Here is a 25,096-nt window from a genome sequence, read left to right as displayed (position 1 = left end):
TTAACTTTTTGTACGATTTCCAACTAAATCCTCAAGAGAATACGTCACCTGACTACTTGAGTGAGCAAGAGTGCGGCGGCCGCCAAGTGGTTGATTAATAATAATAAAATTAAAAAAAAAAAGAAAAAGAAAAAAGGGGGTGGGGGGGGATTAATTTCAATTGTTCGGAAGTAGTCTTGTGGGCGACGTGGCTGAGGGGGATAGAGTGGACGCCTCGCGATTGAAAGACAGCTGGCGCCGCTCCCGCGTTCCTCATAGCTTGTCATCCTTGAGGAAATTTTCTCCTCGTCATTGTGAATTTTTCCACAGTCGCAAATCTGAGCCTTGTTTCCTCCTATTCTGTTCGCTCTGGTCTGGTAAAAGCTTCCCTATTGGACTGACATGAGCTAGTACACTTTTCAGTCGCCTTTCATCAGCAGATCGTACCACGTGGCATTTATTTTCTTTGTCTGATTAACTGTCCAATGACTTGCCTCACCGCTGGTCTGCTATTTTTAACACAACTAACGTCATTCCACCTATAAACACATTTCCATCAAACTGTTCAGTACGGAGTGCAATTCTCTCTCTCTCTCTCTCTCTCTCTCTCTCTCTCTCTCTCTCTCTCGATAAATATATATATATATAAGGCTAATATTAGCTTGTTATTTGCATTTTATTCTCTCTCGGCATACGCACACTCGTGCGGTCAGCGAACCAGACTTCGAAACTAAACGTCGTCTTAAAGGATAAGGTGTTGTTTGCCATGCAATGTGAAATTGTCTTCATTTTATGTTTACTTTGACAGCAAACCACCATACAGCACTTGTATCTCAATTTTATGCTTGCAAGAAGAAAAAAAAAAGCGGAACGACAGCTCGCATCTCCAAAAACTTGTAAGTTGGTTCGCTCGTACAATGTACAAGAAATTCAAAAGTAGGTAAATGACTTTTAGAAATATGACCACAAAATCGGCCAGAAATCAGTCGACCCGTGTACAAAAAGGTATGACCACATTTTATGAACATGAGCTTCTGCACGGCCGCCACCGGTTTTCTTGAACAAGCCAGAAGAGAGACACATACAGGCAACAGAGGGAACCAGATGCAACAGGGCGAAGGACAACAGGAAACAAAAGGAGGCGCAGATGATTGTAAGGACTTCGGATCAGTTCGAGGTTGTCTCCTATCGGCTCCGTGTGCCTATTGTGCAAGCCAGACGGGGGAGAAATTGAATTCCCGGCTACTTTGGGGAGAACAAGGAGATACTCACGCACACTCATGAGTTAAATGCTAATTGAAGGCGGCAGAGCGGCGGATGGGAACTGTGAGCGCTACGCCTGAATGGTGCTCGGCCTTGGACTGAGAAGATGACAATTGAAGGAGCTAAAGGAAGCGTCGATGTTCGTCAGTGTACAGACTTTGTCGGCAGACAGCAAGACCTGGATTCCATTTCCAAACTCACAAAAACAAGCGCCAATATCTTTGCTACGGAAAACGGCGCGTTCTAGTCCGTTTGATTACATTTCAGGGGGCAAATTTGAAGGATTCGCCCCATCACGATTTGGAAATAGACGGAGATTGGGTAAAGTATGGCATTCATCTCATACACTCATGGGCAACTTATATGTTGGAGGGGGCCACAATTTTTCATCAGTACTGCAGGGGAGGGCACATCGGATTTTAAACATGGAATAAATATGTGGACAAATCCGTGTCTTCATAGACTTCATTATTGATAAAACATTTTTCAATGCATGTATAAAATATCTACTATTCGAACAACAAAGGGTTTGAAGCAAACAACAAAATAACCACATTTTTTTTTCCTGTGCAAAGGGCTCCCTTCCATAAAAAAATTCATTCAGGAAAAGCACAACAGTGCTGAAAAAAAGCAACCAAAATTCTGTGCCAAAACTAATTTGCTACATTTTCTGTCACAAAAATCATGCATCCATCCATGAACTGACAAAATGTTATGATGATTCATGTTTGTCCTGGGTGGGTTTTCTCCGGGTACGCCGGTTTCCTCCCACATTCCAAAAACATGCATGGCAAGCTGATTGAACACTCTAAAATTGTCCCTAGGTATGAGTGTGAGCGCGGATGGTTGTTCGTCTCTGTGTGCCCTGCGATTGTCTAGAAACTGGTTCAGGGTGTCCCCCGCTTACTGCCCGAAGACAGATGGGATAGGCTTCTGCATGCCCCGTGACCCTTGTGAGGAAAAGCGGATCGGAAAATGGTTGGATGGCTGGATGTTTGTCCTGTGTGTGATTCAAAATCCGCCAAAATTTTTAGGCCTCATCTCACATTGTAGTGTAGGAAGGTATAAGACCCAGTGTGAGTGCAACATGTCTGCTATCTAGTGGCGATTGGTGAATTTACACCTTAAAACAACAGCGACCCTTGCGCATTTGCAGTTCAGTACTCGCAGATTCATATATTCACCGATTTTTTTCTCTTTTTTTTCCCAATATTTTTCATATTTGGATTTTTTTCTTTTTTTTTGTGGGAAAACATTTTTTGGGGGGCCACCAGTTGCCCAGCCCTGTTCTTAGAGAATAATTTTTACCTTCCAAGCTCCTTTTTCTAAAGTGGTTGAACAACGAAGAGCGATAACACACATTAACACATTAATTAAGAGCCTTATTAGAGTTGCGACTTATCAAGATGTAGTTCCACCTATCTACTGCCGGGTTTATCAGCAGCAGCCGTGTGAATTGAAACTATGCAAATATCACACCAAAAAAAAAAAAAAAATCTGCAGAAATATGCAATCATCTGATGATTACTCATCTTACTCGAGAACTATTATGATATGAAGGTTATTTTTTTTTTCTTGAGTCTAACTCATTAGGGCTTGTGTGAAGTAAGACGATGGCGCGTGTTTCAATCAGAATCGACGTCACCCGCGGGGGCGCAGCTGGTGTCACTTTTTGATTCAAACAATACTTTTTGTGCTTGAAGGTTTTTGTGCTTGAAAAGTGTTTGACGCAAAAATAATAATTGAAAAAAAAATGTCTTTTTGGTCTTGAATGAGAGTCAGATGACCCAAACTGACACCCTGTTGCATGATACAGTCATTACAGAAGGGTCCACTTGTAAAAAGCATGAAGCTCGACCTACTTGGCTATTTACATACTACTTACTTAGATACTTATTGTACTTACTTATATACTTATGACCATAAACACAAATGTTAAAAATAATTTGGGATGAAAAAAAATGTCTCTTTAGTCAACAAGCAGGATATGGCCAATACAAATTTGGAGATTTCTGAGATATTGACTGAAGATTTAAATGAATCAGAAATACACTGGATACATTGTTAATGTGGTAAATGGCTACGCTCGCTCCAAATGTCAAATTTTTTGGTTCAATATCGACATTGGTGTATCGAGGCCCCTCCACGTGAAGAGAAGTTATGGCAGAGAGAGAAAAACAATCATTAAAAAATGCCAATAATATCATCATAGTAATTAAAAAGAATGCTGTGAAACATCATTGATTTTTTTTTTTTTTTTTTTTTTTTTTAGCTTCAACGCGTACCAAACCAAAAACCGTGTGCACAAAACCAAGAACCAAACCGTGGATTTTGTGAACCGTTCCACCAAGTACATCCCTACTTACTATTCATACAAACATACATATTTACATCAAAAATGCATTCTGCCCAGCTGTGTGAGTTTGCCAAATCAAAAGGTTCGAACCTCTGGTCGTGAGGCCATTTTTAGAAAGATTAAGATGCCCCAAAGAAGTAATTGCTTGAGAAATATTGCAACTTCAGTAAAAGAAAAGAAATAAGGCCCTCACATTAGAGGGCGAAAAAGTTTAGCAATTTATCATTCGTGTACCATTTCTGCTTCCAATTGGTGCTCATTTGGGAGTCGGAGTTTCTCAACGACCAATTTTGTGTTAACCCCGATTTCATGTTGATTGGTGAAACTGCTCTCGGGGGCATATTTTCTTGAACTTTCATGAGGGCCCTTGCCCTACCATACATACACTGTATATGTGGCACTTTGACATTTTTAGTTAACTGGAGTGAGTGGCCCACACGAACGTAGAGCAAAGAAACTTGAATTGAAAATGAAAAAAAAAAAATACCTGCGCTCATGTGGACATGTCATTAAAGTGCCAATTATTAAAAAAAAAAAAAAAACATGTTCGAGGACACACGCGTCGCCGATGCGCTAATTACAACCTTCGAAGCGTCGAAGGACTCAGGTGCTGCAAAAATACTTGAGCAAAGGACGCCGGTGGCTGATCGAGCGCAGAAGGCCACGCCAACCAGCCTCTGTCGCTAATGAACACACAAGGATCTTCTCTCTCGGTCTTTACCGTCGCAATTAATGAATTCCACTTCTACGCATCTTCTCTTCCCGAACGGCCTGTCAGTCACCTTGGTCCAAGGGAGAAACCTTCAATACGCAAACAAGCTTCGACGCGCACAAAAGGCGCCCGCCCACGGAAAATCCGATCAGCTAATTAAGACGTGACGTTAGAGTGGGAAGTCAACACAAACAGGGCCGGACAGATGTCTTGCTGGGGTGACTTCAAAAGGGGGGGAAATAAAGAAGCCGGGGCCCGTGTAATGTGATTTGGATATAATGCTTCCAGGTCAGGGGTGACCGCTGCGCGACTGGGCAGCTGACAAGCGTCTAACTAAGCATGACGGATGACAATTCAATGGACTGCCTTCTCCGCACGTTCGGAGCCAGGCGGGAACAAATTACTTGGCTGGACATCTTGTCAGCAAAATAGAAGATGCATGTGCTCTTTGAAATGTTTCTGACACCTCCACGGGGCATCGTGGAGTCAGAGGGGAAAGCGTTCAGAAGAAAGGGTGATTGGTGGAATAATGATGGTGATCCATGGCGAAAATAATTGGAGGATAAAATTTCAGAATTTTTTGACCAAAGCTTAGCTCCATCCTGACCAGTTTGGGAAAGTTGACTTTTTATACCACGGCACCGCACCACCGACCGATCCTCACCACGCAAGAAGTATCGGCGTGGCAATTTCTTCGGTTCCAAGCAGAAACCTGAAGGCTATTTATCTGTGCAGAATTTCCTCACAAGGGTCACGGGTGGTTCTGGAGCCTATCGTAGCCGTCTTCGGGCAGTAGGCCTGAACCGGTTGTCAGCCAATCGCAGGGCACACACAGACCAACAACCGTCCACGCTCTCACTCACACCTAGGAACAATTTAGAGCCATGCATGTTTTTGGAATGCGGGAGGAAACCAGAGTACCCGGAGAAAACCCAAGTGGGCAACATGCAAACTCCACACAGGAAGGGCGGAGCCGGGATCGAACCCATGACCTCTGTACTGTGAGGTCGACTCGCTAACCACTGGACCACCGGGCCGCCTATTGTGTCATAAATTTTGAAATTATTTATCTTAGTGTCATTTTTTTTTTTTTTTTGTGCGTACATCACCCCAACAAAAATCTGGCATTCGAACAAGGGTGTGTCGACTTTGTTTGCAATGCATACATCAAAACGGTCATTTAGAGACAATGACGTAAAATCTAAAAATTTAAACTTTGGGTTAAAATGCATTGTAACCCGCATTGCAGAAACAGTATATTATTGAAATGTCATTTGTAATTCCTTACATTACTGCACTAGTTACTGTAATTACGCCTTACACTTTTCCTGGCTGACAGTCTTGAGGGGGGGTGGGAGGGGGGGGTTGCTTCAGGTCTGAGAGCAAAGCAAAGAGTGAGTTAGACGGGGCGCAAAAGGAGGCGGAGAGCAGAGATGAGCAATTAAACCACAAGGACAGCAGGCAGACATCAGTACGGAGGTGGCGAGGGAGGAAATCTCATCGACGAAGGGTTAAAATATTTCACCCATTATGCGCCTACCCTTTCGTACGGGCTGAGAAATTAATAGGCGAAATTAGCAAAGCAATTACCACTTTTAATTGGACTCAGTCTTCAGATCTTGTCACGGCTGCAGCAAGACTTTTAAAAATGCCTCACACGCGTCTTTCGTACCCTTTCACGCAAGGCTGTTATTAATTTGGCAACATTCCGCAGACCTCTTTCTTTTTTTTTTTTAACCCTTTGACTTGGGTGAACTGCTGTCAGATTTCACCTGAATTTTTTAATTATTCATTTTAGCGAGACATTTTGGACATCTGTCTGATTACAAAATTGCTCCTCAAAGAAAAAAAGTTATTTACAGCTTTGACACTTAACACAACAATCTAATTCAAGGGTGTCAAATTCATTTTAGTCGCGGGCCACATTACAATTACCGTTTCCCTTGAAGGGCCGTGATGACTGAAACTGTATAAAGAAGTCAGATACAGATTTTAGCAGGCCTCGTGGAAGTTGTCATCTTTGATTTGCTTTTGGGGGGCCACTTAAAATGATGTGGCGGGCCACATCTGGCCCCAGGGCCTCGAGTTTGACACCAGTGATCTACTTGGACATACCATGTATTGTCCTTCTCGGCTATGCTGCAATGACGGCATTTCGGCGTGATAAAATGGAAACCTTTCTTGTAACGACGGCGTTTGAAGCAGATCTTTCGTCCCAAAATCTGTTGCACAACGGACATCACACACGTAAGTCTCGTGTCACCGGCGATTAATTTGCTTCCCAAAAACTCAATCTCTTCCTCTGGTGTCAAAGAGGTCCACTCGCTTCACCACCTAAAGATGAATCGATCCGATTGATCCTCTCGAAATGGAGTCAAACTGGCGTTTTTCACGCGGAGGTGGGATGGGGGTGGGGGTGCGGGGGGGCGGGCAATGACAACGTCTGTTACACCCCGATAGCTTTGACTCATTTGACTTTCCCTGACGCGCAAAGATGGCCGCCGTCGGTTGCTTTTTTTTTCTCCAAGTCTCCGGAGATGCGTTGTCCCACGGCTCGCTATTCTCCCACTGGGGCCACTCAGGGAGCAGTTTGACCCCGATGGACCGATGTCAGAGCGGAGGGGGATCAGGAGGAAATCAATAAGCAATGATAGACTTCTGCTGTCCGCTCAGCTAATCCCGTTAGTGATAGCTGCTGCTTTAATCGAATGGCTGAACGCGGTGCAGACACTTAGTTGAGGGTGCGTTCACAAACCCACACATGCACGCACCCCCCCCCCCCAAAAAAAACAACCTCAGCTTATGGAGACACATTCAGAAAAATGCAGCTGACAAAAATATTTCCTCCGGTTGCGTAATTTCACACTTGATGGATGGCCAGCCACTGCCGATTGTATACAAGCAATTAAAAAGTCATTTGTTCCATACGACGTTCCCTTAAGATGAGCGTTTTCATTCGTTTTTGTCCTTGGCGATGGTTATAAAGGCTCTTTTTTTCTTTCTTTTTTTTTTTTTTGATATGGAGATGACCGTGCATGGGAAGCCAAGCGTCATATCCATATCAAAGCGACCAAAACTCCTCTCGTGACGCGAGCCGCCCCACCTGTGTCGCACCAGCATTTCTGGGTTAATACCCCAACCAGAAGAGACGACGTAAAGAGGCGGGCCGCGGTGGCACATGTTTAAAGGTACATTAAGGGAGCACATCAATTGCATATGACATAATCTCCAGCTCTCCTTTCAGACGCTCGCTCTCTCACGCACTTCCTTAATCTCTCTGTTCTTGAACCCTCATCTTCTAAAAGAGGCTGAAAGCTCCCTTCATCTTCTCCGCAAGCTCGCTGGGGGAAACGGCAAAGCTGTCACGGGAGAGAAGATGAGGAGGAGGAGGAGGAGGAGGAGGAGGAGGTACTACTGAAGTCTGATTCAATTAACACCGGGATGCTGATTCTTTGCCTTTACTGCCTTGCTCTCGTTGTCTTTGTAAGTGAGCTCAACTTGTTGCACATCTTCCCTTTCTGTTTTTTTTTTTTTTAACCGTCGACAAGTCGCACAACCACCGGGATTCGCTTCACTGCGGAATAAATTCTACGATTGCTAATGACGGACGGAGGTGCTCCCTCCCTCGGACCCATCGAACCTCGAGCTCGCTCTCCAAAGCGTAACAATCCCCCGTAGAAGTGTTTTAATTACAAGCTTCCTACATTCATACAACAAGAGCTTTACACGAGTCCCGCATGAGCCGCTCATTATTCCGCGGCCGCCTCCTCTTGCACATACAAATGATGCGCAAACAATGAGTGAAATCCCATAATGCACTTGCTCTGTCGGTTGACTTTGTCGAGACACTCAGCTCAACATGTTGCCAAAGTCAGTTTTAGAACTTGCATTTTAGGGAGATTAGTAGTCTGCGGGCCTATTCTTACTGAAATGTGATCGGATTTTTTTACCACAGGATTTTTAAAAGTGACTTGAAACACTCAACAGACAGGAATGTTGGATTGGAACTCATTCCATAGTTTAAAACCTGTCACCTCTGGTTCACAACATGTCACATGGCAAGAGCAAAGGGCCGGCCAGAGCCAATGTGGCACGCGAGGAAAGATTCTTTTCGAGATGATTTACTTCCAGTGTTAGCCATCACCATCAAGTGCGTCAGAGATACCAATCAGCCAAAAGAGGGCGGCAGAGAGAAGTAGTTGGGAGGAGGGAATCAGGTTATTTGGAAATATGTTTTTCAATTTTACAGTAATTGGACTTTACATTTGAATTTAGAGGCCTACCGTCTTTTCCATTTTGAGACGTTATGGTAACAAACGTAATTATCTTCAAGTTGGTGATCCACATTATCGAAAGCAGCGGGCCTTTATTTTAGGCCCATCGCATATCAAGCGTCGCGGTCGAAGGTGATTTAAGTGTGCCATCGTGGGAAAATTACAGTGCATGAGTGGATCCAGACACGCGAATCGGGTTTTAAGATAAGATAAGAAAAGCTTTATTAGTCGCGCAATGGAGAAATTCCAAATTCACAGCAGCAAAATTATGAAAGGAAGAATTAGAAGAACAAAATATAGGAGCTGCTGGAAAGGCAGCCATTCTGAGGCTCCACATTCATTGTACTGTATACATTTTTTTTTTTTGATTGAACCACAAAAACATGCCGTGATTGTCAAGGAAGAAGCAGATGGCCACAAAGAAGGGTCGAGTGAGAGAGAATAAGCCGAGTGTGGAGATTTTGAGAAACTGTTGTCAAACCGACTGCCCCATACACTAACTGCACCCGTGCGACGGAGACTCTCTGCGCTTTGCTTTGTGACTTTGTGAGACTCACTTGGCATTTTATCCACAGGTACATGGACTGTAATTATTATAAATATCGTCGAGTATTAGTGTAAAACATTATTTATACATATACCGTACATTGGTACAGCCTGTTGGGTCTTCCTATGATTATAGCGCGGAAACATTTATTCTTTTGTGACAGCTCATGAGAATTTTTGATTTGATGCTACATCTGTGATATTTCAAATCCATTCCCCATTATTTCCCATGGTGTCAGCAATTTTTGTGTCCAAACTTTAGTAATACGAAAAAGTAGGCAACCTGTTTCCAAGTCTGGATATAACCTATGGTCTATTAGAAAAATGTTGTTTTTTTTTTTTCACCTATTCAAGGCAACAATCAATCTTCTCAATCATCCTCATGCAATCCACGTCGTCATAATTTTCACCCCATTTAGTTTAAATAAATAAATATAAAATTGGCCACCATATGGAAATGTACCAATCGTATTACTTCAGACCATGGAAGGTGTGACCTGGCAGCATTGTGCTGCGTCCCCTCCAATGACCCCCCCACCCCCACCCATCTAGTCCAACAAGGTGATGTTTATCTGCTGCAGGAGGAAATTAAAGCCTTGCTTCATGAGCTGCAGATATGCAAATGTTATACAGTGCAAATAGATTGCGTGGAAAAAAAAATGAGGTGTGGAAGAAAAAAAATCAGGCCGCCCATTGGATCGAGTCACCGCTGATTTGAAATCCTAAATCAAGAAATTACACTCCGAGTCGCAATGTCGCAATATAAAAGGCGAAATAAATAAATTAATAAAAGGAAGCAAATGAAAAATTAGACTTGAGCAGAACATTTTTTGACAGCGGTGCTTTAATAAATCTTGTAGCGGAGCCGCAGGTGAGGGCTTATCTGACACATGCCGCATGGAAATAAGTTGCTGTGATATCGCCATTACATGGGATATGTCTTTTATTGAACTGGCAAAATTGGAAAGTAATGGCACCGCGCGCATTTGTGGAGTATATAATTTTGATATGCATTAGTTGGGGGGGGGGTCTCGCAGTATTAAAACTTGTCCTTGCCATTCCAATCAGTCTGCATGTTTCTATCCACTTAGGCTATAATTAAGTTTCCTGACCCCGGTCTACCTGCTTTAACTGGGCAATGGGAAATAGACAGCCATTGCAGATATGCTGGACTGATGCTGCTCTTCCTCTCACCAATAACCCCCCCACCCCCTTCCCCTCGCACCACCCTCCTTCTCCTCTTGTCTGCTTCCCACTTTCTAAAAAACCTCTCCTCGCGTCTTTGTCCGCTGCCACAAGCCTGTAATGGAAAAAGAATCATTAATCGAATAATTGCACGCAACACATTGGTTTGCATTGAATTTCATTACATCCCCCCCTTCCCTCCATGCTTGATTTTTCAGACCGGCCTTCCGTCTCATCTCCCTCAGAAAAAAATTATAATGCCGAACATGTGCCTGCGTGCCTCCCCTCTACTGCAACACACTTGCCTAAATGGCGTAATCTCTCCCCCGCTCGGTTTCGTGCACACGCGGACACAGACACGCACAATAAGTTGTGGTGTGTGGGTTTGCATCACACCTGATGCTTTTCCAGTCGTACTCGGAGAAAAGCGATATATTTGGAATTCGATTGAGAAAAATGCACCTCTGAAGAAGCTAAGAGTAAGTGCAAACCTCATTTCAGTGAGCATCAAAAAATATGTTTTGCTTCTTCGTTGGCTTTTTGTGAATATGGACTAAAAGCCACATAAAGTAAGCGGCTTTGCACTCAAAGAAGTAAAGTCCAGGGCCCATACACAAACACTATACTTTTTTTTTTGCATTGTCTGACCATTAACGAATGTTAACCGCAGGGATGTGTAAGACCCAAATCACGTCTTTGCATCGCTCCTTGACAATACAGATAAGGCTCTATCCTGGCTCCAGTTTGACCCTAGTCATTTGCATATTAGTGTCGGGGAATAACAGATGCCATTTTTAGAAGGTACCACCACACAACTGTCACAAAACGTACGCTGATGACCTCGTGTCACTTCACTCGCAGATGAACTCGGTGGAAAATATTGGCCTGTTTCATTGAATACAAGGCTGACATACTCGCAGGAAGACATGCCGTGCTCTGAACGGCAACAGGTGGCTACACAGCTTTTATTTTACCTTCTGCCATTTTACGGAAGAGCAATTCATTGTTCTGCCCGTCAATATATATCGCCGGCTTAGAGAGATGAACAAAGGTATAGTTGTACTTAATACATCGTGTTGTAACAAGTTAGGCGCACTTGGACAATTTCCATTATTGATGAGCACACTGGTTGGGAGGATTCCACAGTAAGCACAGACTGGGGTTTAAATAATAATTAAAAAAACAAAAAAAAAAAACATCCTGCAGCAAGTACAAAAAGAAAAATTACATATTTAAAAAAAAAAAAAAAAAAACATCAGACCCTCTGGCGTCATCATAAAAAGCCCCCCTCTTCAATCATAATTAGCCTAATTAATTTAAAGCAGCACTGGATGCCTATCTAAGCATAGTGACACGACTAAATGAACACGCAGCCTGCAGCAGCCGCTCCATACGTTCCCATAGTGAAACACACCCCGGTAGGATTAAAGCGGAAGAATAGGGGGATTATTATTTCATGACCTTTCAATCCGCTGCCTGTCAGGTTGAACTAAAGCCATATATGCTGCTGGAGGACTAATCTCATTCTCCCCTTTTGTGTCCGCCAGGGATGTGTCATTTCTTTATCCCCCCCCTCCATCCAGATTTAGTCCATAAAATAAACTTCCTCGGCTCATCTGATAAGAAGCCATCTCCTTAGCGGGATAAGGCGGCGGCGGTGATGGTGTGCTTTGGTCGGACCGCACGCCCGCCCCGCCCCCACCCCCTCCCGTTCCTCCCCCGGCTACTGGCAGTCGCATTTTGGGGGTGTCAGATAACTCAGACAGAGATGGGAAGAGGCAGGAAATGCCACTTTGTCTGCTGTCTGCGAGCGGGCGACAACAAAAACGACGAGAGCAACTGTGATTAGAAAAACACCCCCTTCAAGCGGGCTCCTAAAATGACGCATTATCAAACCGCAGCTTACGACTGCGGTCACCGGTGTTTGCACAAGTCGCGCGAGCTCACTTTGTGTTGCCATCTTCATTACGGTTAAGTCACCGTGCGTTCCATCAAATCGGTTTGATGCCTTAAGAGCAGGACTGGGGAATCATTTTCTAAAGTAATCCTTGGGCTATATTAAACGCGGAAAAGAAGAATGAGAGATGCTACGATCATACAAATGTTTTTTGGACGTTTGAAGGCTTTGGACAAACCGTTGTTTTTAGAAATGCATGACAGGCCAGACAAAATGGTCTGCTGTTTTTATCAAGTACCTGGCCACAGAATTAGGTACACTGGGACAACCTAATGAGATCCAATCAAGGTGCTGCACCATTAATTGTACTCAAAAAGCTGATGTTCTTAATTTTTCAAATTATTCATTCATTAATAAGGGTGTGGTCCACATTATATCATGCTTTGTATGTCAGGAGCAGCTTTTCATATTTTGGCCCTTTCTGAGACTAACCTAACCAATCTCGGCACTAAAAAGCACAACCAAAAATTTTTTTTAATACTATTAAATACCTGAGGTTCAATGAAAAGTGAGCCCTATTATCGTTGTAAGAGCAAAATGTTTTCATTGGGTTTTATTCAAACCAGCAAGTGTACCTAATATTCTGACCGATTACAGTTGATGAAAAAAAAATGTGACGGCAAATTAATATAACATTAACATTCATGGGGCAAGTAGGGTTATGGAAGCAAAATGAATCGCTTAATTCGCGATGAAATGAGATTACGCAGGTGACAGTTGGAAACATAAGCATTAAAAAAGCCGGAATGTTGAGTCTCCCCAGTCAGTGAAGCATTTGGCCAACTTCTGTTGATTTCTAAAGAGGAGTGTGCTGTCGATTTTTGAGACACACTTTGCAACACCTTTGTCCTTGATGAAACGTGCTCAGTGCAGCATTTGAACTGCTCACACATGCGACATTTGTTGCTCGATAACGAGAATGGGGAAAGTGCATGTGATTGAGTTAGGGGGGGAAAAAAAACAACGCAGGGCTATCATGAACTGCACCGACATGTCTCTTTTTAAAATGGCCAGTTAAGACTGATTCGAATCGGAGGAGTTTTCTTTGGAGAGAAGTGACTAATTACCCCGTGGACCGTCCTGATAGCAGCGAATAATTAGAAGAGCACAAAAGAGTCTCCAAGCGGCATCTGAATAACAAGAGCAACGTTTTTTTTTTTTTTTTTCTGTTCGGAAATTTCATTTATCCTCTTTGGAGATGCTTTCTGGGACAAAGTGGCTCATGAAGACTCATCGGGAAGATGTTAGGCAAAAAAAAAAACAAACAAAAACAAAAACCCAAATAAAACCTATTTTCAAGCAGATAAGTAGTAAAAAAGTTTTTAAAAAAAGAATTGTTAAAAATAAGCGTCATGTTCGAAAAATAAGTGAAATGAAAGTTGGACATTTCATACGAAAAGATGACTTCGAAAGAGTACGGCGAAGATAAAATGATGGCTGCAAAGGGCATTTTGCAATCCAATAAATGTACACATGAAATAACTATCGAATGCTGTAATTGCGAATAGTAAACAAACAAATGACAATGTCATCTCAACAGAATGGTTGAAAGTAGTGAAGTGGCGGCATATCGCAAGAGTGTATATTCATCCTCCATCGCAGCGAGAGGAAGGCTTTGAAGCCCGGCAAACGCGAGCGTACGTTGAGTAACTATGTAGGCCACACTCCATGCAAATGGCGTCAAAAGCAGAGTGCTTTAGAAGATTAGAAGATAGACACCCGGCCCCGAAGTGGGCTGAGAGGAGTGGGCGCTCCTCCAAGAACGCCGTCCTATCTCCTCGCGACGGCAGAAAAAGCGTCCTAATCCTTTACCTTTTCATAGTGATCTAAAGCCGATTTAAAGACTGTCACTGCCCCAGTTTGTGTTGATTTCGTGTTCAGCTGCAGCTCAAGGCGATACTCTGCACACCCACTTATGACACCGGCAAAAAAAAAAAAAAAAAAAAAAAAAAAAACAGAAATGGGGAGAGAAAAAAAATCAAAAGGATGTGTGCATGAGTGTTCCTGCAGGGACATGGTGAGCTAGAAAAAAGAAATATAGCAAGTATGTACTCATCATCATTTAAGAAACAATGTTACTAGTCGACTTTGAAGCAAAAACGAAGCCATTGCACTTTTACGTTCAAAATTAACTACGAACAAACACACACCCTGATCCTCAGGGACAACTTTACTGTCCTACCAGTAATCAGAAAGAACCAGCAAAAGACAAGCATTGGATAGAGCCAAAAAACTTGAGACCTTCCACATACAAATGGACACCAAGGTTATTTTCGTGAACGAAAATTGACGAAATAGCAAAATTGCACAAAAAAAAGATAATAATAATTAATTAATTAAAATAATTTTTAAAAGTTTGTTCGTGAAATAAAATCAAAATGAAAACTACATGACACTACATTTTTTTGTTGACAAAACAAAATAATGATCGCAAAAATGTCCTTGTGGTCATCGATTTAATACATTCTTGGACTTGATTTTTTTTAACAAAAAATAAAAATCAAATTCAGAGTAGGAGCACAGCACAGCCGTGAGGCGGAAGACGGAAGGTTGAACAATTATGTAGGAGTTATGGTCCTTTTTTGCCGAGTTGCCTAAAAGAAACTAGCAGCAAAACAAGGCTGCCGGATCCAATCGCATTAGTTCTTCGGTCCCGAAGGCTTGGGCCTTCCTGCTATCTGGTGTCCTGCTATGTGAGTTTGATGCAAGGAAAGGATGACGTTGCTCTTGAAAACCTCTTCGCCACCTCATCCAGCCTCGGCGACTTCGGACCGGTTACACTGACGTCACGTGTCATGAAGGCGATAGCAAGACGGGTTTCGGCCGATCTCGTGACGATGGCTGCTGTGACAGTCTAATGGATAACCTATGCATCTACTTCTCTAAACTGTTTCCACTTTCGGAATGAGTTCAATGATTTGTCGTGGATGGCGTCTTTTTACAGGCGATTCACCAAATCCTTCAACTTTCGACAGAAACGACTGATTTGTCTCGGTATCTCGTCTCCATAACTCTGATTGTGTCTTCTTGTATAATAATTGTAATATACAAACTCAGTTCATTCAATCAGCAAATATTTGGGAGGATGAGGTAGGCCTTTTTCGGGGGGATGGAAAGGACCTTTGGCAACTGTTCGCTCTTTTTGGTTTTGAATTTGTAAAGCCTTTTATCCACTTACGCTAGCTAATGACAACTCGGTGCACGGTGATCAACTGGGTTCTGATTTGAGCTTGCCTGAGCATAAAAAGGCTGAGAAGTTCATGGCGCATTCTTTATCCTCAACTCCAGTAGTTTTCTTGAGCTTTATTGAACGCGTTTATTTACAGGAGCTTCAGGCTGGGCTAATCACCTTGAGTCAAAGACAAAAGAAAAAGTACCAGCTCTTTTTATCCTCGACTCAGCAGGCACGTCGTTGCTAACAAAACCTGTGGCATGTGTCATTCATCCAAAATAATTTTAAAACAAATTAAGTCATTCTTCATGTAACACACACACACACACACACACACACACACACACACACACACACATACACACATAGTGCAACAAAACCCGCTGATCCAAAGGGCCAGAACAGAACCAATTGAGGAGCCTGTGGGTTTCTCAAGGCCTTATTTCTGAACACGCCATACACACCTTATGCACTTAAAGCACGCGCACGCTGCATCAAGAGCCGCTGAGCCCACGGAACAGAACCTCTCTAGCCCACCCCGTGCTTCTAGGCGTCTTAAGGTATTATTATTAGTGTATAAGCAGCAAAAGCACGCGTGCACACACAAAAACACACACATACACACACAGAAAATGATTGACACACAATGGCAGCAAATCTATGCAGACCCCTCCCTCTCCTTCTTTTTCCATCTTGCTTTTTTTTTTTTGCTTTCTCCCATCTGAAAAGACAAGGGGCTGCATGAGGCAGGTGGGGGGTGCCTAGTGTGTGAAGCATCTGAGTGCCTGTGTGCATGTGAGAGAGAGAGAGAGAGAGAGAGAGAGAGAGAGAGAGAGAGAGAGAGAGAGAGAGAGAGACAAAACAAGGATGGAATGGTAGGTACAAGGGACGAATGGTTCAACGACAAACTAAGCCAGAACCCGAGCCAAGAGGAGGAGATGAGAGGAGGACTAAGGCGGGGCAAACAGTTTCTGCGTTGGCATAATCCTCGTCGTCAGCGTGTCAGGTGCAGCCCGAGTGAGGAGTCTCAGGCCCTCTCTTACAAATATACGAGCACAGTGCCAAACACTGATCCTCTTATCATCTCACCGGGGGGAGAAAAGATGGTTAAAAAAAAAGAATGACTGCAGAAGAAGAATGGAGAGGCAGTAATACAGTTCTAGTATGCACAAGGCTAGCTTTTCTCGGCAACTGGCTCCGAAGAGAAGAAAGAGAAGTATTGTGAGGGCAATGAGTTTGTCATGATAATAAAAACATGGAACAATGGTCTTAGGTCCAGTCAGTGAGTGTCCCACCATCTTAGACCTTTTTAAGTTAGAACGGAACCCTTGCCCCCCATCCCAGACACAACAATGGGAGAGTCCGATAGCCTGCAAGCTAACATGTGAACAAACAAACAAAAAAAAAGGAAACGACGACACTCCACAATTTTTTTGCAGTTTTGCGAGAGGAATTCATTTTGACTTCGCCCTTGAATTAAAAATGGGACAGTTCTGCCGTCTTCTCTATTCATGAAACAGGAAGCTGTCTGCTAACTAATAGACAAAGATTTTTTTTTTTTCCACATACGTTTTTGTAACTTTCCTTTTTTTGTGACCTTTAAACCATAATGGAATATCTTCCCAAGCCCTGAAATAAAAATCGTTCAGCCCAGTCATCTCACATGAAATAGTCTGCAAACAGAGAAAATGCACCATCGTTTTGATTTTGGCCCCTTTTAACATTTAAGTCATGACCGCTGTCCCAGAATAGAAGATAGTTGAAGTAGTCGGAGAAGTCGAGTCGTTGCGTCATTTTCCCTGTGTGACTCAGGTATACTCATTTATAAAAAGATCAATATACAAATGGAAATTGTGTGGTGCAACTATTCTTTCACTTTTGAAGAGGGTGGAGCCGTTCACCCCGCCCTTAAATTGAAAATGGTACAGTCTTGTCATCGTCTTCATTTGTGAACCAAGAAATGGTCTTGTAACATACGGATGAGCGAATAGAGACCGCATGATTTTTTTTTTATTTTAACCACAGATATCCAAGGAGCTTATCATTTTGCCATCTAAGTCACAATAGAACTGTTCCACCACTCCAGGAACAAAAATCATGCTGTCCTGTCATCTTTGGTGACTCTCTGTGAACCAGGAAGTAAACTGCTCACTATCAAACAGAAAAAAATATATATACCAAGTAAATACAACGCTCCAGGATTATTTTGGGGGAAATTTCAGTCCGAACAAAGACGCAAGCTCCGGACTAACATGATTTTTTTTTTTTTTTTACAATTTTTTTTTGTTCGGCAATGTTCTGTGTGTCCTTTGAGTCCATATGCAATGGTTCCCCAACCCCAGAAAGAAAGATAGTCATGCCGCATGAACCAGGAAGTGACCTGCTAACATACAGACAGAGCTGAGCAAAGGTCAGGCGCTTGACATTCTAGTGCGGCGGAAAGGTTGAATTGATCAACTGCTGGCCGCCATGTGCTGGGGGCTCCAAGGTGACAGGAAGCAGCGTGGTTAATTAAAGCCTGGACAGCGCTAGAGTGCACTCGCGGGCCTCCTCGCGTTGTCACTTGCACCGGTGCTTCAACATGCTCCCACAAGAGTCACTTCCCTATTTCTCGTGGAGGATATTGAGGGCCTTGCGGCGCATAAATCCCGGCCGTATCAGCACAGCGATAGCTTACGAATAACACTTTTCAGTTCAGCCTGATCGTTATCGTGTTTCTTTTCTTTGAGAAAATATGGACCTGTCACACGAAGCGGCCCCGCAGATTTGTGACACAGCACCGCGATAGATCGAGCCAACAACAGGGGCCAAGGCCTCCCCCCACCCCCTCCATACAAGCCGTTAGCGCGGCTCGCGACGTTAATCAGTCGTCTGGGTTCACATCTGGCCTGACAGCAGCTGCATCACTGTTTAGAGGAGCTGCCAGTGTGAGAAGCGCACGGGTCGATTTCCTTTTCTCCGCGCACAGAGTGGGTGTTCTTCTCATTCATGTCCCGGCCCCGGTTCCTTTTCTTGCGGCAAGCCAATTAACCTGGGAGCAGCGCACTAATGAGTTCCCTCTGGTGGCCCTGCGGACGGTCAATGGAGGCCTGAAGAAGAGCGGAGGCAAGGAGCGAGGTCAAGGGAGGATGGCGAGGGGGCTGTGGGAGGCAAAGGCAACAGCGGGGGCGCTCAGCGCCAGCTTTGAGAAAAGTGTTTGGGGATGAGGGGGTGGAGGAGGCGCGGTGGGGGTACGGGACGGTTTGATGCGCCATCCAGTTGGCCACTACGGGCCTATCACCAAGACATTGTCAGGCAGACAATGGCCTTATCAGCCTGCCTTTCACACCAGTCTGATTAACTGGGAGGGAGACGGGAGAGGGTATGTCCTTGTCCTGGCCCAGTAAATGTCAGACCGGGGCTGCGCACCCGAATGACACCCCAAAATTCTCCATCTGCAGTTGCCATGCAGTCAGACTGGTGCAAAGAGCGCAACATGAAATAAAATGACGGTCGGTGCAAATTTGAAGCAGCACTTGGTAGTAACTGAAGGGGAACAGGACCTTCCTGGTTAGAACTCAATAGAACTAACTGACAGGCAATGCAGTGTTTCTCGATGGGATATTTCTGTTGTTAATTTTTCATTAATTCATTCATTAATTTATTATGTATTGCGGGTTCAAAGCGTGACATAGTGCAGTTGTACACCAAGCACAATAACAACAATAGCTCACGGATCAATATCGAGCTTTATACTGTATCTTTTTAAACAGCTCTTGTTTTGGCCCGACAGGTGTACCTAATGAAGCGACCAGAGCATTTGGGCTTTGTGAAGCCTTGAAGAAAAAAAAAAAAAAAGAACCAAAAGAGGATGGTTAACAGACTGCAGCAACATGTTTGTGTCACTGTTCAATTAAGCTGCCATATTGATCGGGGCCTCGTTTGTTTACTTGCTTCCTGCTTCCAATTTGGACGTCCTTGACAGCCATCTGTCACCGAGGCGGAGGGAGAAAAGGACGGTGGGGTGGGAAGGGGCGGTGGAGGGAATGTTGCACATCATGTGATCAAGATAACAACCAGAATAAAGATCAACGGAAAAATAATAATATACAGCAAGTATGATTCCAAGCTTGAACTTTCTTCACTTATATATTTACAACGCAGGGCAAATTGTGGTGATTCCGTGAAAGTGCACTGCTTGGAGCAACAAGTGTTCTCCCCCCGCCCCCAAACTCTCTCCTCTCTTTCTCCCTTTTTTTTACTATATTCCCAAAGAGGGAAGGGTGCAGTAATTAGAGGGTGGACCAGGTGAAAGTACCCCACTCAAGAGGCAGGGCGCTGTAGCTCGCCCTCTCCACGAAAGGAAGACGGGAGGCGGGGTTGGGGGGGGGGGTGGAGGAGAGCACAAGAGGGGTGAACGTGGCTGAAGCGGAGAAGGTGGTGGAGAAAAAAAAAAGCGGAAGGGAGGAAGCAGCAGGATGGCTTGGGAGCGCGTTGGGTCAAAGAAAATAAAATGTGACATTTAGCCAAAGAAAGAAAAGACGGGAGAAGGGGACAGGCCGGGGCGCGCTAGGGATGGGACGGCTGGGCGAGGTGAGGTTAGCTGTTAAATACGATGGTGTTTTTTCAGGGGGGTTGTCTGCCCACTGGGGGGTCTCAGAGGAGGTTGGAGGGTAGGGGGGGAGGGGCCACCCACGGAAAAACTTGTCCAACAAAGCTGCTTCTGTCTTGGCCTCCCTCCTTGACAGACCTCCTCGAGTGGGCAGGATTCCATTAGCAAGCTGCACAACCTGGCCTCCATTCAGCAGGCCTTGCCGAGCGCGCGTGTGTGTGTGTGTGTGTGTGTGTGTGTGTGCGCGCATATACAGAGTTGGAGGGAGTGGAGGTGGTCCATACACACACACACACACACACACACACGCACACGCGCACACGCGCACGCACACACGCACACACGCACACACACACACACACACACACACACACACACACACACACACACACACGCGCACACGCACAAATTCACTTGTACACAACCCAGCTAATTAATCCGCAGATTAGCCCGCCAATTATTATCGCACTTGTTGTAATTAGAAATTATTTAAAGTATTTCCCAATTAAGGTCTACACAGTCGGACAGGAGAGGAGAGTCTGCTTGCCTCTGTCAGAAAAAAATATATGTATCTAGCGAAACATTCACAGCCACACATGTACTTTTGAAACTGTATAATCAGGCTGTCTGTGCGGGAGGATGAGGAGGAAACGGAGGAAGAAAAGGAGAAAGAAATAAAACAACAAAAGACGAGCTCCTTCAGCGCGGCGGCGGCCACACTGTAGCTGCCCCTTGTTAGGGGCTGCATGGGGACAGTGATTAGGAGGAGGCCATAATAAGACCTGCCAGGAAACACATGCCAATTAGGTTACCAGGAGAACGGCGGGCTCTCATCGCTATGGGAAACTCACCGGGCTCTGCATCACCCCTCCCTGTACCTCTCCCTTTCACACACACACACACATACGCATGCATGCATGCACACACACTATACTTTTTCTACCCTTTGATTATATTAGGACATAGATAAGAAGTGAAAGAAAAGTAAGAGATCTGAAAATAGTACACTGACGTGAAGGTCACTGAAAGACGGTGTATGTATACAGTATAACATTGCTGTCCGGCGGAAAGCCCAGATCTAAATGTCTGTAAAATTCTCCACAAATCGATGCTAATGCCTCATCCGTTATTTTTATTCATGTAACCAATTTAAAGTGCAGAAAATAGCTTGAAAAATTACACTTGCCAGCCTTGAATGCAACTCTATTTCCTAATTCTACGAAAGCTGTGTGGCCTAATTGTCACCAACATGTACCGTCTGGAGGTTGAGGTTTTCTAGACCAGTGTTTTTCAACCTTTATCGAGCCATGGCACATATTTTACATTAAAATAATCTCATGACAAACCACCAAACAAAAATGTCAGAAAAACCACACACACACACACACACACACACACGCACACGCACATTTATATATATATATATATCTATATCTATATATATATATATATATATATAGATATATATACTGTATATATTGTGACAGTTGCTATATAAATCCCTGAGCGCTGTGATGTCATTTTCAGTTGACAGCAAGTGGCAGAGAGCTGGATAAAAACGGATGGATGTTCTGTTGGATTCATGTTCCACACAGCAGTCATCAAATCCGTCCCGTGTTCCTCCATCACAGTTTGGTTCGGGGCCACCACAAAAAAAAAGGACAAAATCCGACTGTAATGGACAGTTAGGACTGCAGAAAAAAAATCATTGGCACCGTCCCACCCATACTCGAGGGCTTGCGCACAGCAAGAACCAAGACAAGGGCACGGAAAATTCTACTGATACCCCCACACCCTGACCACCACCCGTTCCAGCTATTCCCTTCAAGTAAGCCAGGGGTCACCAACATGGTGCCCGTGGGCACCAGGGAGCCCTCAAGGCTACATGAATAAAACTCAAGTTCAATTAAAATAAACTCAAGTGCCCATATGTTGCATGGACATACTCCAATCTGAAAATTGGGCCTTTTCACGAGATGGAAACAATAACATGAAAATATTTGTTTTTCAACCTCCAAAACATTAAAAGTGAGCATTCTTGACCCGTGCGCCAGAAGAAGTAAGGGAGGAGGAGCGAACGTGATGGGATGGGTTAACAGGGCTCCAGGGAGCGTTATTAGTGGAAAGAATTACCGGCTCATCCATGCGTAGGCGACGTACGTGTTCGCCTTGTTTAGGAGGCTCATATTTGCACAAGTGCGATTGCTATCAGGGCCTCAGTGTAATACTGCGGGAGCTTTTGTTCCGATTCGTTGCACTTCTCCGTGTGTGCGGATGCAATAAAGCAAGCAAGAGATGTTGTCCTGAGGAGATGTGACATGAGGAAAGTTACTTCGGAATATCTGCGACATAATGTGATGAAGGCTGTTGATTAATAACGCCTCCCCCCCCCCCTCCATGCCTATCACTAAACCACAACCACCGTGTTATTAAATAAACATTATGAATACGCAAAATATATCGAATAAATTAAAGAGATGGAGCCCATCTCCTCTCCAGCTCATTAGGATGCATGAGGAAATGATGTTCTGATTGCGACAAGAGTCACTCATTAAGTCCTGTTTGCAACCCCCCCCCCCAAATCCCCCCCAGTCCCAAAACACTTAGCCCTGCTTGCCACATACTCCACACCCCCATCTAAAAGCTTCTGGAGTCAACCCCCGCTCTCCCATCATAACCCCCTCCCATGTATTTTTTTAACCCCCCCCCCTCGCCTTGTCCAGCCCTTATTTTGCATTTATTCCACCATCAACCCACCACCATCGTGGGATCTGTGTCATCATTTTAATTAATTTCTAATCAGGCGAGAGTAAACTAATCAGGGGAGGCGTTAAACAATGACAGCTTTGCCTGCTCTGCCTCACACTAGGGGGGAGTTTGGGAGGGTATGGCTGCTCTGCATGCTGAGAAGGAGTCTCACATTGTTCCAACTCACAGTGGATGGGCCTATCAGCTCTGCCATACATGTTAATATTGGCTGCGGTGCACACCCAATGATGCCTTATGTACCATTTAAACTACAGCATCATTTTTTTTTCATATTGCAGAGCACCAATATGTTCAAGCTCCCTGACTCAAATGATATTATTGTTCATGTCTAAAAAAAAAAAAAAAAAAAAAAGTAGTAAAGCACACTTAAATTTCTCCAATAAGGCCGCGGTTATTTTCTTACATTCCTTAACCGAAACATTCTTTTTAGCGGTTGAAGCTCGCATATGATTGATGTGTGACTTCTTGAAAGAGCAGAGTGATCTACCTCAAATTTGTGCAAAAGAAAGATGAACTCAGTTTGAAATGTGTCATTCCTGTTCAAAATGATTCAAACGTTGAGAGCTCAATGAAATGGAAAGAGTCATTAGAGAGAAATGTCAGCACTCTGAATTGTCTTTTCTCATAACAGGCGGCCATAAATTTGTGAAGAAAAAAAATAAGGAAACCCTGACTTTGGACAGAGAGTCTAGTCTAAAGCAAAGTGCAATCTAATTATCTGCATGGGTGGAGTTTTCGTTTTTGTACACAGTTGCGTTTGCACCGGTGTGGAAGTGAATACAGACGGCTTATTTCCTCGCCAATGAAACCGGCTCCCCTCATTCCCTTTAAACCCCGCGCGCAGTCAAGGCAGTTTTTGACATTGTAGAAGCAGAAATTGACTCGCTGGAGTCCATGCAGAAGATCGAAGCTTGAAAAGTACGTTTAATAAGGAACTGCAAGCTGACCTCCACGGGTGGATGATCACAGATCACCGCTGTAAAGTGGGCACTTGAAACTGCCTTCTAACCTGATTGTTCAAATCCATCTGTAATAGAGCCTATAGTAGTTTCAGGTTAGCAGATTGTCATTTTTTTCCCGTACAAATATATTGTAAAATCCTTGCAGTAAAAGTATTTTTAAAAGATAATGCTGGATATCAAATATATCCAACGGTTAGTTTAAAACTGAGGCCATGCAGATCCCATAAAACGTATTAGTTTGACGATACGTAATGTTCATAAATGATGCAAGCAGACATTGGACACATCTGCATGATGGCACCAGTCATCAAGAGCGCGACAAATCTCACGACAAGCCTGAGAAAATATAAAATAAATGGAAAAAAAAAAAAAAAAAAAAAAAACAGACGGGCACTTTTGGCCCACACATTAAGAGAGACAATGGAACAAGAGAGCGTTGATTAACCTCCTCCAAGACTCCCAGATCCAAACCAAACAGCAGCGAATCTTAATTGGCAAATCCCAACTGTATGATTGCGCGACAATGACGCTGATGACGAGTGATGACAATGGTCGGCTTAATGACCATCGTCACACCGGTGGGCAAAGGGAAATAAAAATACAAATGAGTGAATGCAGAGATGATGTGTGATTGGCATCAGGCCGCGTGCAACTGGATTTACACTACACGCGTTCAAGTGACAGCTCCAATTGATTCCTTTCAGGCGGCTGCATTCAGACGTGTTGCAGCAGCAGTGTAAAAGACAAAAACCATGGAAACCTCATTTCAAAATCTGGCTACGGTATCCGATACGGAGGAGTACTTTAATATATTACGAGTATGTTACAATTGATGTAAAATGAAAGACATAAAAACAAATTAAGAAGGAATATAGTGGCCATCTGGGGGCAGACGTACGGATATAATGTACCAGAGGCTCAGCTCCTCTCTCAGCTTCTCAGTATGGCAGTGATATTAGATGAACTTTAATTCCACAAGGTAGCAAAATGAATCAAATAAACATATTCTAAAAGTTTGCAATAGGGGAAAAAGTCCAGTGAGCATTCAACACAAGCGCCTATGCCCAAGAAGAAAAAGAAATTTCACAGACCAATACCAGAAGACCTACTCGAAAGCCCGCTCTGTCCAACGTGCGGCGATTGGTTCTCCAATGAGTCACTGAAGCCTTCCAAACTGATTCGTGAACAAATTTAAGTGCCTTCAGAGTGTCGTATTTGCTGGCTAATCACATTGCTAAGGCTAAAAAGTTATTCAATATTGGTGAAAGGGAAAATTGCGGGCTACAAAGTTATTCAATGTTGGGGAAAAGAAAGATAGTGGGTTGTATTT

The sequence above is a fragment of the Hippocampus comes genome, unplaced genomic scaffold, assembly GCF_001891065.2.
Source record: "Hippocampus comes isolate QL1 unplaced genomic scaffold, H_comes_QL1_v1.1 scaffold96, whole genome shotgun sequence".
Lineage (NCBI taxonomy): Eukaryota > Metazoa > Chordata > Actinopteri > Syngnathiformes > Syngnathidae > Hippocampus > Hippocampus comes.
The sequence above is the reverse complement of the archived record's forward strand: the minus strand, read 5'-3'. Positions refer to the sequence as shown.